The sequence below is a fragment of the Lactuca serriola genome, chromosome 5 (genome assembly GCF_051521515.1).
Source record: "Lactuca serriola cultivar US96UC23 chromosome 5, Lser_US96UC23_V15, whole genome shotgun sequence".
Classification (NCBI taxonomy): Eukaryota; Viridiplantae; Streptophyta; class Magnoliopsida; order Asterales; family Asteraceae; genus Lactuca; species Lactuca serriola.
Window position 1 is genome coordinate 9,423,639 of NC_136412.1, and position 17,629 is coordinate 9,441,267.

Below are 17,629 nucleotides of genomic sequence, written 5' to 3' on the forward strand. Positions count from 1 at the left end.
TTCTTGACTTGTGGCTGCAGAGGCAAGTTGCAGACTATCTATGCAGTGCGTCAGTTTCGAGGTGGAGCCGTTCGTTGGTGGAACACTCTAGGGAAGACTTTGAGCCCTAATGAGCCATTGCAATTGACATGGGCAGAGTTCTTGGCGTAGTTCAAGCGCAAGTTCTGCTCGGCTCAAACTCTGTTAGAATTGGAGAACAAGTTCCTGACATTGACAAAAGGCAGCATGTCAGTTGATGAATACACTAATAACTTTACCGATAAGATGGAGTTTGCCTTGCGCATCGTCCCACACGAGCTGACAAAGGTGGACCGGTATGCAAAGGGACTCCCATGGGAGTACGAGGTGCCAGTACGTCAGGCACATACTCTAGAGGCAGCTATCTGGGCTGCCAAGTCTGTTGAGAACATGATTAAGGGGAGAACCACCAACAAGGTTGAGGTTGGTGAGAAGAAAAAGTTTGAGGGAACATCTGGTTCTGGTAAGAAAAGCAAATTTTCGAAATCTGATTCGAAAAAGTTTGGTGGAGGAAAAGGAGGAGAAGCGAAGTGGTGTGATAAGTGTAAGAAAAAGCACTTTGGAAAATGTAGTGAGGATGTAACCTGCTACAAGTGTGGAAAAATTGGGCATTTTGCCAATGAGTGTCCGAACAACAAAAGAATGTGTTTTGGTTGTAATGAAGAGGGGCACATTTTGAAAGATTGTCCGAAGAACAAGGAGGCAGCTAAGCCCAACATTCCACCAAAGCCGAAGGAGAGAGCCTTTCAGATGACACTAAAAGCTGCGAAATGTGGAGCTGATGTTGCCTCATGTACCTTTCTCGTAAATGAATTACCTGCTAAAATTTTGTTTGGTTCTGGAGCCAACTACTCCTTTAGTTCGCATGAGTTTGGTAGAAAACTAGCCTTGCCTGTTGATAGACTAGATAATGCTTTATTAGTCGAAGTTACTAGTGGCAAGTTTGTACCTGTTAGCCATCGTATGAAAAAACATCTTAATCGACCTTAATGGGAATAAGTTTCACGAGGAATTATTGCCTATCGAACTTAATGGTTTCGACATCGTTCTGGGAATGGATTGGCTTAGCGCCAATGATGCCGAAATTTTATGCAAGAAGAAGATAGTTAAAATAAACCTGCTTGGGAAAGATTTGTTTATGGTGTATGGGGACAAACGCAGAGTAAATTCTGGAATCATTTCTCTAATGAAAGCTAGAAAGTGTTTTACCAGGGGATGTACATCATATTTAGCATTAGTGATCGATGCTAAGAAGGAAAAGAAGGTGATGCAAATTATTCCGGTGGTGTGTGATTATCCGGAAGTATTTCCTGAATATCTTCCTGGATTACCACCTGATAAACAAGTGGAGTTCAGAATAGACTTGTTACCAGGAACCACGCCAATTGCAAAAGCACCATACCGATTAGCACCGACGGAGATGAAGGAGCTGATGATGCAACTTCAAAAGTTATTGGACAAAGGTTTCATTAGACCTAGTTCATCACCCTGGGGAGCTCCGGTGTTATTCGTAAAGAAGAAAGATGGAAGTATGAGAATGTGCATTGATTACAGAGAGCTGAACAAGGAAACAATAAAGAATAGATATCCGTTGCCGATGATTGATGACCTATTTGATCAATTTCAAGGTTCGAGCTATTACTCGAAGATCGATCTAAGGTCAGGATATCATCAGCTAAAATTAAGAGAGCAAGATATCGAGAAGACTGCATTTAGAAATGGATATGGACACTACGAGTTCTTGGTTATGTTGTTTGGACTAACCAATGCTCCAGCAGCGTTCATGGATTTGATGAATAGGGTTTATAATCCGTTCCTTGATATATCCGTGATAGTGTTCATAGACGACATTCTGATTTACTCAAAAATCCAAGAGGAGCATGGAAGACACGTGCGGGAAGTGTTAGAAGTCTTGAAGAAGGAGAAGCTATATGCAAAATTCTCCAAATGCGATTTTTGGATTCGAGAAGTCTAATTCTTGGGTCACGTGGTCAACCAGGAAGGGATAATGGTTGATCCAGCAAAGATTGAAGCTGTGATGAAGTGGGAACAACCGAAATGTCCCACGGAGATCCGAAGCTTTTTAGGATTAGCCGGATATTACCGAAGGTTTATCCAAGGCTTTTCTTCGATCGCTAGTCCATTAACAGCTTTGACCCATAAAGGAGCTACTTATGCTTGGAGTGATAAGCATAAAGAAGCATTCGAGAAGCTACAAAAGAAGCTATGCGAGGCACCGATAGTTTCCTTACCCGATGGAGTTGAAGACTTCGCTGTTTATAGCGATGCGTCTGGAGTTGGATTGGGTTGTGTTTTGTCCCAAAGAGATAAGGTGACCGCGTATGCATCTCGACAACTAAAGGAGCATGAAAAGAATTACCCGACTCATGATTTGGAGTTGGCAGCGGTAGTTTTTGCTCTAAAAACATGGAGGCATTACCTCTATGGCACGAAGTGCAAGCTTTTAACTAATCATAAGAGTCTCCAATATCTCTTTAATCAGAAAGAGCTAAATATGAGGCAACGACGCCGGCTAGAGTTACTCAAGGACTACAACTGTGAGATACTTTATCACCCCGGTAAAGCTAATGTTGTTGCTGATGCTCTTAGTCGGAAAGTCAATGTTGAGAGAAAAAGGCCAAGAGAGTTGAAAATAGAAGTTGTCTCGACAATTGTGGAGATTATAAAGAAAGCTCAAGAAGAAGCTTCTAAAAAGAATGACCGGAAGGGGGAACATTTGGGCAAAACGTTGGTGTTTGGTACAAACGCTCATGGACTGTAACGCCCGTAGATCAGGGCTAGTCAATTAAAGACGATAAGCGTCAAAAATGAGTTTCTGATAGAAGATTATTTAGAATGAATAATCTTAACTAGGTTATAGTATATGTTACAAGGATTCCGTACATATAAAGAACGTCGAAATCCGAATTATAACGAAGAAGTTATGACCTGTCGAAGTTTCGCGACAGAACCGGCACGACGCCGAGTGACGTAAGATATGAATTTAAGTTAGAGCGATATTTAGCCTTAGCGATCTAAACGAAAGTCGTAGATTTCGTTAAACCGAGAGCGTGCATAAAAGGAACGCCCAAATCTGACTTTGTATGAAGAAGTTATGATTTTCTGAAGTTTCGACGTGGCAGTATGCAGCCCGAATACTCAATTTAATATCGAGCGGTTTTTAGCCGAAACAATCTAAATGAGAATCGAAGATCTCGTTGTTAGTAGCGAAACGATGAAAAGTTAGGCGAGAACGGACGTCAGACGAAGAAGTTATGAATTTATAACAAAGTTTTTCTGTCCCGGCCTTCTAAAAATAAATAATAAAAATAAAAGACAAAATTAGCCGACGGAGTCTAAATGAAAGTTATAGAGCATGGTCTGACCTTCGCGTGGATATAAAGAACGTCGAAAACGGAGCTCGTATGCGAAAGTTACGCAACTTAGAAGTTCGACGAGTCAATTACGCCCCGCGTAATTGAGTACGCCCCGCGTACTCAGTCGGATGCAACTTGTCTGACCAATACTCGAGTGCCACAGATCGACGCATGCAGTGACGTCAAAGTACGCCCCGCGTAACCGAGTACGCCCCGCGTACTGAGTACGCCCTGCGTAATTTGAGATTACGCCCCGCGTAATCCCAGACCCTCAGCCTATAAATAGAACTCGAAATCAGCCATTTTCTCTTGTTCAAACTCTTCCCTCTCTCTAAGTTTTGCCTCGATTTGCGTGCCAATCATCTCCCGAAGCCCCGGTATCATTCCCGAGCCCCGAAGCGAGATCCGAAGCCCCGAGAATCCCGAAGAGCGTTATTCCCGAGCCGAAGCCCTGCCCGCGAGGAGCCGGTTTTTGTGAAGATCTTCCAGATCTACGAAGAGACACTACTTCTGCAAGACGTAGTGCTGTCAGATCATCTTCTGATCAAGTGAGTGTATAGTCACTTTCATCTTACACATAAATATGAAGTATTTTATGAAATACGTGTTATGTGTATATTTATATATATTGTTGTTTATATGCGTAAGTGCATAGTTACTTTCTTCTAATACATAAATATAAAGTATTAGCTATGAAATACGTGCTAGGTGTTATATATTAATTATCTATTTGAGATGGATTTGGAATTGATGTTTTTATACGGGTGTTAAATGATTTAAATTGTGTTTGTATTTATATCTACAAAAATGTTGGGTAGAACATGGGTAGATGGAATAGTTGGTGACGATGCGACTTCGTGCCTATTTGATAAACCTTGGTGACGATGTGACTTCGTGCCTTTTGTGTAAACCCTGGTGACTATGAGACGTAGTGCCTATTGTGTAAACCGTGGTGACTATGAAACGTAGTGCCAATTGTATGAACCCAGGTGACTATGAGACGTAGTGCCTATTGTGTAAGCCCTGGTGACTATGAGACGTAGTGCCAATTGTATGAACCCAGGTGACTATGAGACGTAGTGCCTATTGTGTAAGCCCTGGTGACTATGAGACATAGTGCCAATTGTATGAACCCAGGTGACTATGGGACGTAGTGCCTATTGTGTAAGACCTGGTGACTATGAGACGTAGTGCCAATTGTATGAACCCTGGTGACTATGCGACGTAGTGCCTATTGTATGAACTGTGGTAGCAAATGGACTGTGTGCCAGTTCCTTAGGTAAACCCTTAGGAATGAATGAAGAAAGTATAATCGATTCTTAGGGTAAAACCTTAAAGAAGATAATGGGGATGGGTATTTGGGTTGATTGTTGATTATTGGATATAATAAATGTATTATTGTGGGTTGAAAACCCTATATGCTCACCAGGCTCCCAAGCCTGACCCACTCAGTTTTCTTTGTATCACAGGTATCAATACGAAGACATAATTCACTGAGAGAATAAAGGAGATGTAAATCATTAGTGTAAATAAATGTAAGTTTTGTTTATGCTTATGTTCCTGTATTGACGATGACATCCCAAACGTTTTAAAATGAATAAAATACGTTTCTTCGAAAATGTTTTAATAACGTATTTATCATGTTTTTCTGGGGACAAATTCCGCAACACTTTTATTAAAGAAGTACTCTGATTTTTATAAAGCATAAACAAAGTCGGTCTTTTCTGGCCGTAAAAATGGGGATGTCACATGGACTGAAGGTATTTTAAGATCGTATTTAGGTACCTAAGTCAGGAGGAATAAGAGATCTTCTGATGGAAGAAGCTCACAAAACCATGTACTCGATTCATCCTGGTAGCACTAAAATGTATAGGGACCTGAAACCCTACTACTGGTGGCCGACGATGAAGCTTAATGTTACAAAGTATGTGGCCGAGTGTGTGACTTGTGCAAGAGTCAAGACACAACATCAGAAACCATATGGGAGTTTAGAACCTTTACCTGTGCCTATGGGTAAATGGGAAGACATTGCAATGGATTTTGTCACTAAACTACCCATAACAAAAAGTGGTCACGACATGATTTGGGTGGTCGTTGATCGATTCACTAAGAGTGTGCATTTCATAGAAGCCAAGGAGAAATGGTCTATGGAAAAGCTTGCGAATTCTTACATGAAGGAAATTGTGAGGCTTCACGGTGTTTCGTTAACGATTGTATCGGATCGTGACAGCCGTTTCACCTCATGATTTTGGAAAAGTCTACAAGAGGAAATGGGTACCAAGTTATGTTTAAGTACAACTTACCATCCGCAGACTGATGGTCAGAGTGAAAGAACGATACAAACACTTGAAGATATGCTGAGAGCATGTACCTTGAAATTCCTAGGTAACTGGGATGAACATTTACCTTTGGTAGAATTTTCCCTACACTAATAGTTTCCACTCGAGCATAAAGATGGCACCTTATCAAGCCTTGTACGGGCAGAAGTGTTGTACGCCGTCTTGTTGGCTTGAGGCTGGGGAAAAGCAGTTTATGGGACCCGAGATGGTCCATCAAACTGCTGAGAAGTTGAAAGTGATCAGGGAAAGAATGTTAGCAGCTCAAGATCGTCAAAAGAGCTATGCTGACAAGAAGCGAAGGCCGGTGACTTTTGAAGTTGGAGATTCGGTTTTGCTTAAAGTCTCGCCGTGGAAGGGACTTATAAGATTTGGTAAAAGGGGAAAGTTGAGTCCAAGGTTTATTGGACCGTTTAAAGTTCTTCAGAGGATTGGGAACCAAGTTACAAGCTAGAACTACCAGAAGAACTGAATGGAATTCACAACACTTTTCATGTGTGTTATTTCAGGAAGTTCACGGGAGAAGTTCCTGATATAATTCCAATTTTTGAATTGAGTATTGATGAAAACAAGAGGTTAATTGAAGAACCAGAGGCAATTGTTGACCGAAAGACTAAGAAGCTTCGACGCAAGATGGTTGAATTAGTGCATGTTCGATGGAAACATTCGAATGGGCCAAATCTCACCTGGGAAATGGAGAGTGACATGTTGAGTCGCTATCCGCATATTGTAACGCCCACGTTTCCAGGCTAGGCATTATCCTTGATGTAATAGTTTAGGTTAGCCCTTGTAACACTTTTTGGAGTATTAATGATGAAATATTTGAGTATTATGTGAATTATGTGTATTGTGTGCTTAATTGCTTAATTATGTGATTTGATTAATTAAGAATAAAATAAGCGTCAAAATTTAAGTGTAAAATAAACCCGATATCTTTGCATAAAGATGTGGTGGTCGAAACGAGGTTTCCGAATATATATAGAACGCCCAAATCTGACTTCGTATGAGGAAGTTATGATTTTCTGAAGTTTCGACTTAGCGGTATGATCCGAAGGGGAGTCATTGGACTCATCCGAAGTATGCCCAGCGTACAGCAAAGCATGACACGCCTCGCACTTGAGTTTTTCAGATGACGCATGCAGTGACGAATTCGGAAGCGTACGCCCCGCGTAAGGCTGTACGCCCAGCGTACGACAAGGCTTCAGCCTCCTATAAATAGGATGCGAGGGTTCCGGGCATATTTGCTCAGTTCCTCTATTTTTTGTGCCGAAGCTCTGCGTGTAAACCCCCAAAGCCATCCCGACACCCGAATCTTATATCCAAGTTAAGAAGGAACTTTTACGCTCCCGAGATCCCGAGAAGTGCGATTCCTGAGCCAAAGCTCTACCCGCGAGGAGTTCGATTTTTGTGAAGATCTTCCAGATCTACGGAGAAACACTACTTCTGCAAGTGGTAGTGCTGTTTGATCATCTTCTGATCAGGTGAGTGTGTGGTTACTTTCTTCTAACGCATAATTATGAAGTATTTTATATAAAATACGTGTTATGTGTATATTTTGTTGTTATATGTGTGAATGTATATCACTATCTTCTATCTCTTAGATCTGATTTATTCTCTATGAAATATGTGTTATGTGTGTGTGCCTCATCTGTTATGTGGAATATGTATTGATTAAAGCATGCTATACAGGTTTTAAACTATGTATAAAAATGTATATTTTTATCTACGAATATGTTGGGTAGAACATGGGTAGATAGTTGGTGTGTAATAAATAGATGAGAGGCCTCAATCTTGTTTTTGATTCAGTAATCTAGCGGAGTTTAGATGATAACCACGGACTTTTCTAGACAGTCTAGTGGAACTCTAGCAGGCTCATAACCTATAGGTGTTAATGAACTTGGGTGTTCATTCGCTGTAGTCCATCCCCCTCATGGTTGCCTTATTTGACTTATATTGCTGAGGAACCCCCGAAGCATGTGTTGTCGCCCCGATGAAATATTCTTAGACTAGGTCCCTTATGTTAGTTGTCTTAGGGACGTAAAGTGAGAATAACGGGAATGAGTAATTGAGTTATTGTTGGTTGGTGGAAATAAATATAATTATTTACTGTGGGTTGAAAACTCTATATGCTCACTAGGCTCCAAGCCTGACCCACTCAGTTTTATTTGTATTACAGGAAGTGGCGCAAGGGCATAAGATGGATGAATCATAAGTTTGTTTTGTTTACAAGTCTGTATATGTATATATTTGTTGAACGACTTGTAATGTTATTGTTTATGCTTTATGGTCTGTATCGGGACATGACATCCCGAGTTTTGATTATATAATGAAAATGCATCTCTTGATGAAATGCTTTGATAAATATTATTTTATCATATTTTGTTTCGGGAACACATCCACAACTCTTTTAAATCAAAAGGATTTACTCTGAAATTATTTTAAAAAGCATAAATGAAACGGTCTTTTCTTGCCAAGATTTTGGGGATGTCACAGAATGTGATACGGAATAAAGTGAGACTTGTAGTGAAATGATATTGTCAGGAAGAAGGGATCAATGATGAAGAAACCTTCGCTCCAGTTGTAAGGTTAGAATCCATGTGTATCTTTCTGGCATATACAGCACAAAAGAATTTTGAATTTTTTCAAATGGACGTTAAGTGTGCTTTCCTGAATGGGGAGGTGGAAGAAACCATATAAATGTTAAACAATCACCAGGTTTCGTGAATGAGAAATATCTTGGTCATTGCTACATTCTCGACAAAACAGTTTACGGTATAAAGCAAGCTCCTAGAGCTTGGTATGAAACTTTAACTCCTTTTCTGAAAATGTCAAAATTCAAACAAGGTTCGGTTGACCCAAGCTTGTTTCGCAAGAAAGAGGGTGACCACCTAATGTGTCACACCCCAAAACTAAGAACGGTGGAAACTTTCTGGAGCGGAGGACGTCATGTATAATATCAACAACAATGTAAAGTAGTAAACAAGCAACAACATCATCCATTGCATTAATAATATAATTATTATACAAATATGTTCTGTCAAATTTTGATAAACACTAAAGCATAAATCAAAATGAAAGATAAGTCTTGAACAAGCTCCATCTTCCTTTCTCCTTGCATCGGTACCTGTCTATGATGACCTGAGGATACAAGTAATTTTGAAAGCGAGTATCAGCTTTGAAGCTGGTGAGATCATAAGTATTTAGTGTCTTAATTTGTAAGTAAGTATTTGTAAGTATATGTATTGTAAGTATTGAAAATGTTTGTAAAACAACTGTAAACGTTTGAAAAACCCTAGAAATCCCTATGATTCCTATTAGTAACAAAAGGAGTCTTCTACCAAGACTTAACTATTCTCATGTAGCCTTCTATCAAGACCTAACTGTTCTGAATGTAGTCTTCTACCAAGACCTAACTGTTCTGAATGTAGTCTCCTACCAAGACCTAATTGTTCTGAATGTAGTCTTCTACCAAGACCTAACTGTGATAGTATTCCCCTTTGGTACTAGGGCAAATAACAATGTTAACTGAAGACATCCGTAGATGTACATTTACCTCTGTTGCTAACAGCTGAGTATAAGAATAGTCAGTCCCCAAACGTATACCTGTAATGGTATCAACCGTTGACATCCGTGGATGTGCTTTTACCTCTGTAGCTAGCAGAGATTCTAGGAATGGTCAGTCCCGCAATGTATCCTTGGGCACTAGGATATTAAATCCAATCTATCTCGTCGATTATGTGATTGTATCACAAGGTAAAGATAAGAATGAGGATTTGATAACAGAGTCGATACATATAAAATGTAATAGGACTCCTCCTGTAATATCTATGTAAAAGTACTCATATAAGTGTGATCATGTAATAGTATAGTAGAGTACTGTAATGTTCTACGTGTGCTAGCTGTAATGTGTGTTCTCTCTTTCTAGCAAGTATAGTAATGTACTGTAATGTTCTAGAAGGTATTGACTCATGAATGAATTGACTCATTTGTATGATATCGTGTTCTAGTAATAGTTCTAGTATCTTCCTAAACTACCCATATGGTAGTTTACTAGCAGTGTAACTGGTACGTATGGACATGGATGTATACCCTTGCTACCCAAGGGCATGAGATGAACTGGAAGGACCTTTTATGACTATATATGTACACATGATATATAACTAATATTTAAACGACTTTCGGATGAGTACCCGATATCCCACCAGACCACATCTCAAGCGCGAAAAGGAAATAGGGTGGATAGCCTTCCTAAGTCTTTTAAATATTTCTTATATAACTATACATATAGAGGCATGCAATTTATAATATAAAAGCATAAATAAGTTTTTTAAAACATTTGAACATAAATATTATTTTCAGAAATGATTGACTTGATGTCAACCTATAACACAATTTGAAGGCATAAGTCTGATAAAACGGTTTAAGTATAAGGAAACATTTGTTTGAAACACAGTTGTAAATAAGTTTGAAAGGTAATGTACAAAGTAAGATGCACAGTGCAATAAGGAGTTTAAAACATATAAAATGTTTATAAAAATCATTTGAAGGAAACTGTTTGGTAAAACGGCTAATGAGTAGCCAAATCATTTGAATGCTGTATATTAATCACATGTGATTTATGGAATAACTAGCATAATTCTACTTATTAATCACATGTGATTGATATAAGAAGTAGCATGATTCTACTTGTATCCCCCCATAAAAACATTTAAAATAGTTTAAAACATTAGTTAAGGGGTATGAACTCACCTGCAGTAAGTGACTGGAATTGAACGGACTGTTATCGTACGGTAGGATCGAACAGGTGCTTGGTGTCAAGTGAAGACTTAGACACACACAATGATCCTAATTACATATGAAGACATATGTATATAAATAATTAGAGATTAAATCACTAATTATACAAGTATAAACATTTAAACGCGAGGAAAACACTTTTGGTCAAGTGCTAGGAGGCTAATGGGTTGCAACAAAGGAGTGCAATGACCCTAATGTGAGTTTAAGGTCTAATGACCATAATCATTGGAGTTTACGGCCCAGGGGAGTAAACTCCTGGTCGTAAACTCCCAACCAAGTGCCTAAATGGAGCTTAGAATTATCACAACTCTAGTGGGGAATTGTTTCAAGGCTTAAACAAGTGTTTGGGTACCATAATAACTCCTTTGGGGAGTTTACGGCCCAGAGACCACATTCCCTTAGAGTTTACGGCCGTAAACTCCCTTGGGAGGGTTCTTATGGTGTTTTCAAGTCTCAAACATTTCTAGGAACTAAACTAGGCTTTGGTACTTGGCTTTAGGAGGGTTTATGGCACCATTTGGTACCATTTTATGGAGTTTACGGCCCTAGAACCTTTTGGGCCGTAAACTCCCTCACTCATGGGGTTCTAAGTGTTTTAACTAGTCCATAACTCATTTAGGTACATGCCCAAATTGTCTCTTGGCTTAAGGAAGGAGTTAGGGTGTCCTTTGACCCCTTAATAGCAGTTTACGGCCCAAGAACCATTCTTGGCCGTAAACTCTTCAACACTTGTGCTTTCTTATGTTTTCTAGGTACTAAACACTTTAGGGTATTCGTCTAAAATAGAGTCCAAGCCTTAGGTGCCTTAAAAACACCATTTGAGCAATTTACAAGGGAGTTTACGGCCTAAGCTATTCTTGGGCCGTGAACTCCTAAACTTGGGTGTTTCTTGGTTGATTTCTTGACCCTAGCACACTCCTATACAAGTCCAAGGTAGTTACTAATCACGGGGGACAATCTAGGCTTGGCTTCGGGAGTTTACCGCGCAAGAACACCTTGGGGAGTAAACTCCTAAATCGGATGATTTAGCTATGTAATCTATGTTATGAACACATTTAAAGCTTTCTAACACTACTAGAAACAGTTACTCACAATTTGGGATAAAAACCCGAAGATCCGTGAGAGAGAAAACGGCTTTTCTCTAGTTGGAATTGTGAATAATGAATGAATTTAGTTCAAAAATCTATTTATAGTCTTGAAATACTTTTGGCAGAAAATATTTTTATTCCTGGAACGAACTCCAATGTCCTAGAGTCTTGGAATAATAGTGTTGCACAAAACCCTAGTGCATCCACTCTCCTAATATCTTCTAAAGTGTAAAATCCTGAAAACTGCCAAACTTATACTCGAAATCTGAGTTTTCACTGTAACCATTCTACATCTATTGGGTTGATGTGGTTTGTTCAGAATAGAAATTTCGGGTTGTCACATAATGATAGTCCAAATTTATGTCGATGACATCATCTTCGATTCCACGAATCCCAACTTAAGAATTGAATTCTGAAAATTAATGGAGACTAAATTTGAGATGAGTTCTATGGGTCCAATTAACCTTTTCCTTGGCCTGAACATAAGACAAAGACCAGAAGGCATATTTATCAATTAGGAGGCTTATATAAAGACTTTGCTAGAAAAAATTGGCATGATGGGAGACTCAATAGTGAAGGTTCCAATGGCTTTCGGGACGAAGCTGACACCATCCCTGGATAAACCAGCTGCTGATATGACTCTCTATTCGCAGATGATAGGATCACTAATGTATCTTACAACTAGTAGACCAGATATCATGTTTTATGTCTATTATTGTGCCAGGTTCCAAGCCAATCCACACGAACCTCACATGGTGGCTGTTAAGAACATCCTCAGATATTTGAAGTGAACCTTGTCTCTTGAAATATGGTATCCATCCAAATCAGGCTTCTTTGTTCAAGCATTATTTGATGCCGATCTTGGAGGATGTGGTCTAGACTGAAAGAGCAAAACCGGAGGTTGCCAATTTCTTGATGGTAAACTCGTCAGCTTTGTTGGATTAGTGTCTAAGCCCGTAACTATATTTGGTATGTACTTGACCCGATTGTGCATGGTCCTTTTGGGTTGATTTTACCAAAGCAACTTGACAAGGTAATTTAAGGAGAGAGAGAGAGAGAGAGAGAGAGAGAGAATATTATGGTTTATTAATATATTATAAGAATAATATATTAAAGGAGAAATCATATTTATTTAATTAGTATTGGTCATAAATTAATTAGGAATTAATTTGGTGACTAAAAGAGATTAATTAAATAAAGGGGCATACACTGTCAAATGTATGATAGTTGAGTTTTGGGCTGGGAAACCTAATGGACTAAAGGGGGAATGAAATTATGATGGGGATCCATCATATTCTCGTCCAAGGCCTTATTCCAGAAAGTTCCTTGGGCTGCTTGGTGGCTAAGTTGTCCATTAGGGTTTAGACTGAAACCCTAGCAGCCTATAGTATAAATATGACCCTTAGGCTATGAAAATCGACTACACTTGATTCTAATTTTAGCATCCTCTCCCTTCTCTCATGTTGCCTTCTTGCTTGTGGGGTTTGTGAACCATTAGAGGAGTTACAATTGTGACTCTAAGCTCAAGATCAAGAAGAATCCAAGGATTTCAAATAATTTGAAAGAGGTAAACACTTAGATCTGTTCTTATGATGTTGATTTTGAATTATATATGTTAGATCTAGGGTTGCAAGTCTTGGATTCAAAGCATGTATAATAGAGAAACGTAGATCCATGCATTAGGGTTTGTATGAGCACATAGGATTGTTCTTATGCCTCTGCCCAACATAACTCGGTGATTTAGTATCTGGACTAGGCGAGTTGGCCCGACTCGGCGAGTCCAGGTCTGACTCGATGAGTCTGTGCATCAGGCAGAGGATATTTCGGGATTTTTTTGTTGTTTTGTCATGGGATTAATGACTAAATCTTTTTTTGAAGATAAAATCCGAATTTTATTGTATTTGAATGATTATCCCTGCCAAAACAATAGATAATTTCAAATCTTTTGAATAATAGTTGTTTATATGATAAATATGGATTATTTAAATTATTTGGTAATTATCTTGTAACTATAATTGGATTAGGTCAAATATAGATAATTATAAAATTAATTGTTTATTTTGTATTATTTTTTATTTGATCCCTTGTGTTTTGAAAAGTTCAAAACTTGTCCTCAAGTTTTTAAATTTAAATTTTATGATTAAAAGTTTAATTTTGAATAATTTAAATTTCAAACTTTAGAATTTTACAAGTTATTCATCCCTATACTATTATATTATTACAAGCTTAATATATATATATATATATATATATATATATATATATATATATATATATATATATATGTATGTATGTACGTATGTATGTATGTATAACTTAAAATGCTAGCCTTACTGTTAGTAGGCCTCATTCACGAAGCTGGTCTATAAGGTGGGTATAAGGTTGTTGCCTATAAAATGGCGGTTAATGGGTGTACACTCACACCCACCGCTTGGTTGACTGGTGGAGGGTCGTTAGCCGAACGGGTAGGATAGGGCAATCCTCTCCTCGTTAAAAGTATAATTAAAGATACAAAGTAACTACAATGTTTTACAAATTCCCAATCTTAGTTACTTTAGGGTAAAATGTGAAAATGATGCTAATCCATGGAATTACACTTTGTACCCTTGTCAAACGTTGGTGGAGCGCGTGTGGTTAACCGACACACTAATTTGGGGATGACATTGTTAGCGAAGGGTGACTCAATGTTTGTCATAGATCAATGGAGTGTGTATGGTTTACCGGCACATTGATTAGGTGATAGAGACATTGAGTGCACCATGTTGATTCGCATGGTTATTCACAACTTGTTTGCGATCCTAGGTATCCCAGTCGCAAATTTGAAGTGCATATCGAGATTTAAACATGCCATTAAAAAGTTCAATGAATCTCAAAGATCTAGGAGTTTTCAAATATATTTAAAATTTAAATCTCTTTTTCGTTTTTCATGGTGGTGAATCGTCATTCACTTACCTTCAAATTATTTACTTTTAGAGTACGGAATCCCTTTCTAAGTTGTAAATAATGTTGTTGGGTCCTAGCCCTAATTTCTCATTTGGGAGTTTAATTAGGGACTCATTTCTGATCAAACTTTGTTCCTTTCTTTTTCAGATGTCTACAAACAACAACAACAACGCTTCTGGGTCATTCTCGTTGATGAACCTATGTCAAAAGGTGACATTTGATGGGTCAAACTTCAACGAGTGGATGAGGTACATTCCCATGATCACACGCTACGAGGATAAAGAATATGTCCTCGATGAAAAGCTTGAAAAGATCATCCCGGATGTTGCTACTCCTGAAGAGTTGGCCGCCTTTGAGGCCAACGAGCGTAATGCTACAAAAGTTCATTGCATCATGCTGGACACCATGAGCCCCGAACTCCAAAAGTCCTATGTGGACATATATCCGTATGAAATGCATCAGGATTTGCTGGACAGGTACCACCAAAGCGCGAGGCAAGAGCCCTATGAGATCATTACTAACATGATCACCGCTAAGATGGGGAGTGGAGAATCCCTAACCTCTCATTTGCAGAAAATGCAGAGGTATGTTGATCGTCTGCTCAAACTTAATGTTAAGTTTGATTAGGATTTGGCTATCGACATAATCCTCCACTCCTTGCCCTCCAGCTATAACCAGTTCAAAATGACCTACCACATGAATAAGGAAGAGGTATCCTTAAGCAAGCTCCAAGGACTACTGAGGACTGCTGAGAGCAACCTCAAAGACAAATCTGTTGCACCATCCCTGCTGTGGCTGCTTCTGTAATGGCAATTAGCCAAGGGAAAGGAAAGAAGAGAAAGGCTCCCTCAAAGAGCCACCAAAAGGGAAATTCCCATGATGGTTCATCCTCTAGTGGGACCAAACCAGGCCCTGCTAAACCCTCCTCCGATCCCAAGGAAGCAAAGTGCTTCTATTTCCACGAAAAGGGCCACTGGAAACGAAGCTGCCCTAAGTATCTGCAAGATATAAAGGATAGGAAGATTAAGCCCACCTTTGCAGGTATGTATTCTATTAAATCTAACAACTCATCATTTGCTACTTCATGGGTTCTTGATACAGGGTGTAGATTCCACATTTGTTCTGATTTTCAGGGCCTAAGAAGAAGTAGGGAAGTGGAGCATGGAAAGATGAGCATGCATATGGGAAACAGAAGATCGTCGCCTGTGACCAAAGTCAGAGTTTATGCTTTAGTGTTGAATAATAGGTTAGGGCAAGATTTAAATAATTATTGTTATTCGCCAGATATGGCAAGAAACATTATTTCATTTCATGGATTGTTTAGACAAGGTTTCAGATATTCTTGTGATAATAGTAATGGTTCTATTAATGTTTATTTGAATGATGTCTTTTATTTCAATTCATTACATTGTAATGGGATTTATGAATCTGTGATGGTTGTTGATAATTTAGGAAATGATGTTTTAAATATTGATTCGTCTACTAGCTTAGACAAAGCATGCTTGTGGCATTGTCGCCTTGGCCATGTCAACAAGAAACGCATAGCCCAACTGCAAAAGGATGGAGTGTTGGAGTCATTTGACCTTAGGGACGATGACATGTGTGAATCTTGTTTACTTGGGAAGACAACCAAGTCAACCTTTACTGACACTTGTGAAAGGGGAGAGGGTCTATTAGATCTCATACACACTGATGTGTGTGGGCCCTTTAGATCCACCACAAGGGATGCTTGCCACTTCTACGTGACCTTTACAGATGATTATAGTAGATATGGATATATCTACTTAATCAAGCAAAAGTCGGAAACCTTTGAAAATTTCAAAAAGTTTAAGAATGAAGTGGAGAATCAGCTCGACAGGAAAATCAAGAGGCTTCGGTCAGACCGAGGAGGAGAGTACCTAAGTCTTGAGTTTCACGACTATCTAAAAGAATGCAGAATTGTTTCGCAATTGACGCCTCCGAGAACTCTACAATTGAATGATGTGGCTGAGAGACGTAATCGGACCTTGTTGGACATGGTTCGTTCTATGATGAGTCGGGCTTCATTACTAATAGCTTTCTAGGGGTGTGCCGTAGAGACTGCCGCCCATATCCTTAACTTAGTTCCCACCAAGAAGGTTACCAAGACTCCTAACGAGATGTGGACATGGAAATCTCCCTCATTGGCACATATTAAGGTTTGGGGTTGCGAGGCTTTCGTAAGACGAGAGACTCACGAAAAGCTCGAACCTCGTAGTGAGAACTATTATTTCATCGGCAACCCATAGAAGTCTTTTCGCTATCTTTTCTATAGACCGAGTGACAATGTTGTCTTCGTTGCTAGAAGAGGAGTTTTCTGTGCAAGGGAATTGATAAGCCAAGAGGACAGTGGGAGGCAAATGTATGTTGAAGAGATTCAAGAGCAAAGCGATGAAGGAACCTCTAATACTGGCACTCAACCCGAGGAGGAAACTCCTGTTGAGCCCGTTGATGAGTCCTTACCTCTTAGACATTCTAGTAGGGTTAGTGTTCAACCCCAATTTTGTGGTTTTCATATTACTAGTGAAGGGGATACGTTTATTAGTGATGAAACACTAATGAATTTGGACGAACCTAGTAGCTACAAGGAAGCCATGGCAGGCCCCATGTTGAGAGAAAATCTTGGAGACACACTTGAACAAAAGTTAGAACAAGTATATTGCGGAATAGTTAATCTCAAAAGATCTAAAAGCTCAACAATAATATAGTCAGATAGTTAGAGAGTTAGTTGCTGAAAGTAAAGAAATATAAATGACAAAAATTGTTATATCAAGAATACACTTAAGCTGATTCATAACAAGGAATGCATTCACTCCAAGTTAATAACGAAGATCAAGATTAGTGATTAAGTCTTAAAGACTTGCTCCGGAGAGAGGTTATAATAAGATATGCTTTAGTACCAATTGAGAGTAAGAAGAATAGAAAGATAGAGAAATGAAGAAGATAACTTGGGGAAATGTATTCAGAATAATATGCAAGTTATCAGTGATTGAGAGGTTATTAAATACAAGAGAATAAGTCTCTATTTATAGAGATTCTGAACTATACTAGA